The sequence below is a fragment of the Chiloscyllium plagiosum genome, chromosome 45, assembly GCF_004010195.1.
Source record: "Chiloscyllium plagiosum isolate BGI_BamShark_2017 chromosome 45, ASM401019v2, whole genome shotgun sequence".
Taxonomy (NCBI): Eukaryota; Metazoa; Chordata; class Chondrichthyes; order Orectolobiformes; family Hemiscylliidae; genus Chiloscyllium; species Chiloscyllium plagiosum.
Window position 1 is genome coordinate 4,018,007 of NC_057754.1, and position 7,371 is coordinate 4,025,377.

The following is a 7,371-nucleotide window of genomic DNA, read 5'->3' on the forward strand; positions in this document are numbered from 1 at the left end:
TTCCTGTACACTATGGGGTAATTTAGCATGGCCAATCCACTCTAACCTGCACATCCCTGTACACTATGGGTAATTCAGCATGGTCAATCCACCCTAACCTGCACACCTTTGGACTGTGGGAGGAAACTCCACACATATACAGGGAGAATGTGCAATATGACAGTCACCCGAGGTTGGAATCAAACTTGGGTTCCTGGAACTATGAGGCAGCAATGCCTCAAGGTGGGGGAGTTCAGTACTAGGGAGCATAATTTTAAGGTGAGAGGAGACAGTTTTATAAAGGCATGAGAGGCTTTTTTTTACATAGGATGTGGTTCGTGTGTGGAATTCTACCCTACTGTTGTTAGAATACTGAATGGACTCACAAACTCTGAACATTCACCTGTACCTGTGTTTTTGTTTTTGCTGCTGTTTCCCTATTATTTACTATCTATGCTACTTAACTCTGTGATCTGCCTGTATTGCTCGCAAGACAAAGCTTTTCACTGTGCCTCGGTACACGAGACAATAAATTCAATTCAATTTAATGAGCTGCCAGAGGAATTGTTGGGTGTGGGCACAGTTACAATACTTAAATGACATTTGGATAAGTACATGAATAGGAAAGGTTTGGAGGGATATGGGCCAAATGCAGATAAGTGCAGCATGGTGGCTCAGTGGTTAGCACTGCTGCCTCACAATGCCAGGGACCCGGGTTCAATTCCCGGCTTGGGTAAATGCCTGTGTGGAGTTTGCACGTTCTCCCTATGTCTGCGTGGGTTTCCTCTGGGTGCTCCGGTTTCCTCCCACAGACCAAAGACGTGCAGGTTAGGTCAACTGGCCGTGCTAAATTGCCCGTAGTGTTAGGTACATTAGTCAGAGGGGAATAGGTCTGGGTGGGTTACTCTTCGGAGGGTCGGTGTGGACTTGTTGGGCCAAAGGGCATGTTTCCACACTGTAGGGAATCTAAGTGGGACTAGTTTAGTTTGGAAACATGGACTAGCTGGACCAAAGGGTCTGTTTCTGTGCTGCATGACTGTATGACTCTGAACAAATAAACAAAGAGGAAGGGACACAGTTGTAGATAGGAACAGTGAGAGAGGCAGGATAAGAGGAGGGGGGGGGGGGGGGGGGGGGGGGGGGGGGGGGGGGGGGGGGGGGACAGATGAGAATGACATATTGTTGGAGACAAAGCTAGATAGGGGACGATAGAAAGGGAGAGGGGACGAGCCAAAGCCAGACCGTTGGAGAAAGAAACAATGAGACGGACAAGTGAGACACAGCGACTGAGAGAGAAAGACAGATGGTGGGAAGAAACAGATGGAAGAGAGAGACAGACAGATGAGAAAGACAGAGTAAAAGAGAAATTGAGAAGCAGGGAGGGAAACAGTCAGTAGGAGGGAGAGGAAGAGGCTGAGAGGGAGTGACAGAGGGTCAGATAGGAAACGAGTGCATTCAAATAAAGAGTTAACGCTGGAAATTCTCAGCAGGTGCAGCAGCATCTGTGGAAGAAGTTTCAAGTCGGTGACCTCTCCTCGGTGAAGAGAGAGAGAGAGAGAGAGTGTGTGTGTGTATCTGAGAGGAAAGTCAGACCCGAGATCACAATGTTGAGAACGTGGACGCAGTAGCTTTAATTGAGGCGAAGTGTCACATGGCCTGTGTATGGGCCCTGGAGCAGAAGCAGGCAGTGTGTATGAGAGAGAGAGAGAGAACATACACACAGACAGAACAGCATCTGGTAACATCTGAAACCGGGCTGCATGAAACAGTAAGGTAAGGAAGAGGACTAACATGTCCCTCTGAGGAGAGGGAGAGGGAGAGGGAGAGGAGGAGGAAGAGGAAGACGAAGACGAAGACGAGACGACACGACGGGGAATGAAATGTAACCATGTGTTGGAAATGTATCGCTTTTAATCTGGGTCATTTTGTTTCTGGCTATGTTGTGTTGTCTGTGCGCGTTCAATGTGTCACTGCCTGACTTATCAGGACCCTCCACCTCCCCAGAATATAACTCCTCTGTCTTCGGCAACCACCAAATATTTGCTTTTGATACAAAGTCAGTTATTTGAGGTTGGGATTTTCCTTGGGTGGATCGAAGGTTTTTAAATGCGGTACCGTACAGAGGGATTTAATTCTTTTGTCACCTGGGAATTTGAGTGTGTGTGTATTTTAATCAATAATTGTGTAACGCGATCTGCCTTTTTATATATATTTTGTGAAGGGTTTCACAATATGAAACTGACATGACATCTGAGGGATGTCAGTTTCTGGGGTTTTACTGCGAGATTTCCGCTCGCTTCATGAAACAGAATTTGCCTTCGAAACCCAGAGGGTAAAATCCAGTCCAACCATCTTCTATTGGTGCATTGTCCCTCTCGCTCCAATCTCTCTGTCCACCCTTGTCTAATTACCGCGGAATCGGTGGCGATTTGATGGTGTTTGTTTTCCTCCACTTCCACACCCCCCACCCCCCCCAACCTCCTCACTCGCCCCGAAGCTAAAACGATACTGCAGCTCTTAAAGGCGCCGACTGCAGCCAAAGTGCAGCTGGGATTAATATTTCTTTGCCGACGAAAAATTGCAAAGTTTACAGCTGTCCTGATCTCTCAAAGTGCCAACCAGAAGCAGTCAGTCCGACTTTTTAATAACAAATGTTATGAGGATGATTTGAATCTGTTTAGGAAAGAATGTTTAAGATCCCCTGTTTGTGAGTCTCACACAGGGGTTTTGTCTATAGCTGTGCAGAGTTATTACAGTGCAGAAGGGGGCTGTTTGGCATCCTGTGGGCTATTCTCTATGTATTGTCACATAGCTTGTGTTTGTGATTGGATAAGGTGCGCTCTCTCCCCCTCTCTCATTCTCTGTAATTACGACAATTTTGTATGTTCAAGTGCTGCTCCCACTGTGGTCATGTTCCAAGCTGACCATCCCAGCTGGTACTACTGAGGGACCACTGCACTGTGAGGGAGCACCGCACTGTCAGAGGCTCAGTGCTGAGGGAGCGCCACACTGTCGGAGGGTGAGCGCTGCACCGTTGGAGGGTGAACACTGAGGGAGCACCGTATTGTTGGGAGAGTCAGCGCTGAGGGAGCGCCACACTGTCAGAGGGTCACTGTGCAGTGTCGGAGGGTCAGCGCTGAGGGAGCGCCGCATTGACGGAGGGCGAGTGCCACACCGTCAGAGGGTGAGTGTTGAGGGAGGGCACACCATCGCAGAGTCAGCGCTGAGGGAGTGCCGCACCATCGAAGAGTCAGTGCTGAGGGAGAGCCACACAGTCGGACAGTCAAAGCTGAGGGAGTGCCACACTGTCGGAGAGTCACTGTGCACTGTTGGAGGGTCAGCTCTGAGGGAGCACCACACTGTTGGAGGGTCAGTGTTGAGGGACTGCCGCACAATCAGATGGTCAGTGCTGAGGGCATGCCATGGCAGTGCCACATTGTCGGAGGATCAATGCTGAGGAAGCGCAACACTACTGGAGGGTCAGTACTGAGGGAGCGCCGCATTGTTGGAGGGTCACTGTGTACTGTTGGAGGGTCAGCGCTGAGGGACCACCGTGGGAGCACCGCACTGTTGGAGGGTCACTGTGCACTGTCAGCAGGTCAGTGCTGAGTGATCGCTGTGGAAGTGCCACACTGTCAGAGGGTCAGCGCTGAAGGAGCGTCACACTGTCGGAGGGTCACTATGCATTGTCAGAGCATCGCACTGTCGGAGGGTCACTATGCACTGTCGGAGGGTCAGCACTGAAGGAGCACCACACTGTTGGAAGGTCAGCGCTGAGAGACTGATGGATAGTCGAAGGGTCAGTGCTAGGAGAATGCAGCACTGTTGGATGGTCAGTGCTGAGGGAGTGCCGCACTGTGGGAGGGTCAGCGCTGAGGGAGTGCCGCACTGTCGGAGGGTCAGCGCTGAGGGAGTGCCGCACTATCAAAGATGCGCTGTTTGGGATGAGATATTAAACTGAGATCCCTATCTGTCCTCCCATGTCAAAGAAGCCAGTATTTTGAGGTGAGTTGAAGGGGCTAGAGTGGTTGTTCTTGCCAGAGTCCTGGGTCTGATATTTATGCTTCAGCCAGCATCACTGGATGATCTGTGTCTTTATCACCTTGCTGTTTGTGGGAGCTTGCTATGTACAAAATGACTGCTGAGTTTCCAACATGATGATGGTAGCAACATTTCAAAAAGTGGTTCTTGGCAGCAAAGTGCTCTGGGATGTTATGAAGTTGCTTTACACAATAATGTTGAGATAAGTCATTTCACAGAGGGACAGCTCAGAAACTCTAGTTAAGTGGGGCTTCAAGAGGACCTGCTTTTTCCCTACAAGCACTCCACGTAAGGAAAAGAAACAAATTAAAACAGTGATGTGTTAAGTACATTGAAAACGAAAGAATTTTTTTCTATTTGTTCTCCCCTTACAATGGCCTGACCTTGTACAGCAAAAGACATTGCAAAATGTAGGGAGTTGGCTCTTGAAAAGTGCAATCATCTTTTTCTATTTACATACCAGGCTGTCTTTAGACAAATGCAGGACAATCTGAAATGTCAGTATAGTCAGACAAGTTGTCCACGCTTTTGTGAGATTCTGGCACCTCTCCATGGCTTCAGCTGGGGATGCAGGCGGGTGAGCAGGATGCTCTTCAGCCGTATTTGCAGGCCCTCCAAGACTGACGTGAAGCCCAATGTTGGGCTGCCTGGTCACTGGTACAATACTCTTGATGAATTCTTCTCCCATCAGTTGGCATGGCGACACGACAAGCTGATGTGGCTCTGGCCTATCCATAGTTACCAAATTGCTGATATCACAGGGATCCTTCTGTGGCATTTCCTATTCTGCCAGCAGGAATGGCCCTGAACTTCACTACCATCGGAGTTTGGGGTTTTCCAATTCTTGACATGTCACCATCTTTGTTCTCCACAACAAGGCTATCAGAACGAGACATGAACTCACCAGCCCCTGTCATGGTCCGTCAAAGCCCTTTGTGGTTACTGCTTATCTCATCCAAAGTTTGGCCTTGTGACCAATCTGTGCTGGTTGAGAGTCAGCCTGAAGTTTGGGCAGTCTTTTGGCTGCTCCTAATGTGATACACTTCACTCAGCTCATTCCACCTTGTTTCCTAGTTCCCAACCTGCAGCATGTCTTGCTCAGCCTCTTCCATTTGTGCCTCTTGATCTACCTTGGCTCTCATTCCAGAAACATCTTCATTGTTCCTACCTCCAGTAACAAATACTTTGATGGCCCTCACCTTCTGCCTATCTCCATAACCTCCTCTGATCCCTACATCCCTCCCTATCTTTGTAACCTCCTCCACCCCCTCCCTATCTCTGTCACTTCCTCCTGCCCCGACACCTGTCCAGCCCCTACACCCCTTCAGCCTCCGCAACTCACCCTACTCTGTAATGTCATCTGGCCTCTGCATTTTCTGAGTTCTGTGTGCTCCTTAGCTTCCAAACTTTTGCTCATTCCTGATTCCCATCACTCTCCCATCTGCCCCCACCCAAGCAAACCACTGTGTCTGTCAAACCCTGCTGCATAGAGCCTTGGGGGCAGTTTACTGTGGTGAAGATGCATGATCAGAATGCATGTTGTTGCGATATTTGCCAATTTCCTTAAATCGGTGTCCTCTGCATTGGTCAGCATTTATTTATTTCCTTTTATCATTTCCTCCTTATTAATTTTGAACACTTTCTTCTGGTGGATGTGTTTGTCACTGGTTGGGCCAGCAATTATTGCCCATCCCTAATTGCCCTTGGGAAGGTGAGCCGCCTCCTTGAACTGTTGCAGTCCATTTGGTGTAGGTAATCCATGCAGTTAAGGAGGGAATTCCTGGATTTTGACCCAGCAGCAGCACTGAAGCAACAGCAATATATTTCCATGTCAGGATGATTCGGAGATACCGGTGTTGGACTGGGGTGTACAAAGTTAAAAATCACACAACACCAGGTTATCGTCCAACAGGTTTAATTGGGAGCACACTAGTTTCGGAGCGACGCTCCTTCATCAGGAATCATCTGATGAAGGAGCGTCGCTCCGAAAGCTAGTGTGATTCCAATTAAACCTGTTGGACTATAACCTGGTGTTGTGATTTTTAACCATGTCAGGATGGTGTGGCAAGGAACTCTGCAGGAGGTGGTGTTCCCATGTATCTGTTGCCTTTGTTCTTCTAGATGGAAGTGCTTTTGGGTTTGGAAAGTGCTGTCTGAGTAGCCTTGACAAGTTGCTGGAGTGCATTTGTAGATGGCACCCACTGCTGCTGGTGGAGAGGGAAGACTTTTGTGCATGTGGTGCCAATTAAGCGGTCAACATTAGTCTGGATGGTGTTGAGCTTCTCAAGCATTGGTGGGGCTGCACGATTTCAGGCAAGTGAGGAGTATTCCATCACACACCTGACTTGAGCCCAACTTCACCCGACGAAGGGGCTGTGCTCCAAAAGCTTGTGATTTCAAATGAACGTTTAGGACGATAGCCTGGTGTCGTGTGACTTCTGACCTTGTAAGTGGTGGATGACTCTGAGGAGTAGGGAGGTGAGTTATTCACTGTAGGATTCTTAGCTTCTGGCCTTCTTTGTAGCCACAGCATTTATATGGCTAGTCTGGTTGTACTAAATCTGCTCTGAAATAAGAACTATTCTGGATTCGCTCCTCTCTCTATGTAATTGTTTATAGGTTGATATCTGAGCAGATTAATAATTTATTATCCAGCTGAATGCTTGAGCAGTTTAATTTTGGAAAGAACGTATGCAGAAATAAAAATGAATGCTTCCGATTAACTCCTCAAGCACATAATTCCAAAAAGCACTCCGTCTCCTTCCCCCTCCTTTATTATGATTATAATTCGCGGAGGGACTTGACCATCCCATAATCCTCTGCACAATGTGGTCCCCAGGCTAATCTATGAGAACACAGCCAGTGATATGACTTTGTCACTAGGAGGAGGGAGGGAGGGGGCAGAGGACAAGCATCTGTCCTTGAGATCTCTCAGCACCGTTTCCTGTCTGACGTTGTGTGTGAATCGAACAAATGGACAGGTTGACATAGAGAGGGAGGGATAGAGAGGGGGGTGGGGGGGGGGGGGGGGGTAGGGAGAGAGAAATGGGAGAGGAGCAGTCAGGAAACAAGACTGCAATCTTCTTTCATCCTCTGGTTGGCTGGACACTGAACATCTTGTACAATAGGAAAGATAAACAGACTAGGGAGCTATTTCTATGGCTCTTCTTAACTCCCATCAGTTTGTCCCTTATTCACTCCCCTGTCAGATAGTTCTTTCACTCAATTGTGCAGTCAGTCTCTCCCTCTCTTTGTGCCTCTCACTCTTGCCCTGTCTGCCTTCCATTCTTGCTCTAACTGCTCTACTGTCTCCATCTCCCTCATTGTTTCTCAAACCCCCTCGTGCTCTGT

At 48.5% G+C, this 7,371-nt stretch overlaps 1 protein-coding gene across 4 annotated transcripts in view; it reads left to right on the forward strand.

Moving 5' to 3' along the window:
* The first annotated feature begins 1,467 nt into the window (after positions 1–1,467).
* Positions 1,468–7,371, forward strand: part of zmp:0000001168 (signal-induced proliferation-associated 1-like protein 2) — a 91,073-nt gene continuing 85,169 nt past the window's right edge. For 2 of the 4 annotated variants that reach the window (XM_043682665.1, XM_043682666.1), the window contains exon 1: positions 1,471–1,752. The gene's annotated coding sequence lies outside the window, so the exon portion shown is untranslated. Of the gene's footprint in view, positions 1,753–7,371 lie in introns of all 4 variants that reach the window. The other 2 variants (XM_043682667.1, XM_043682663.1) reach the window with 2 other exon arrangements.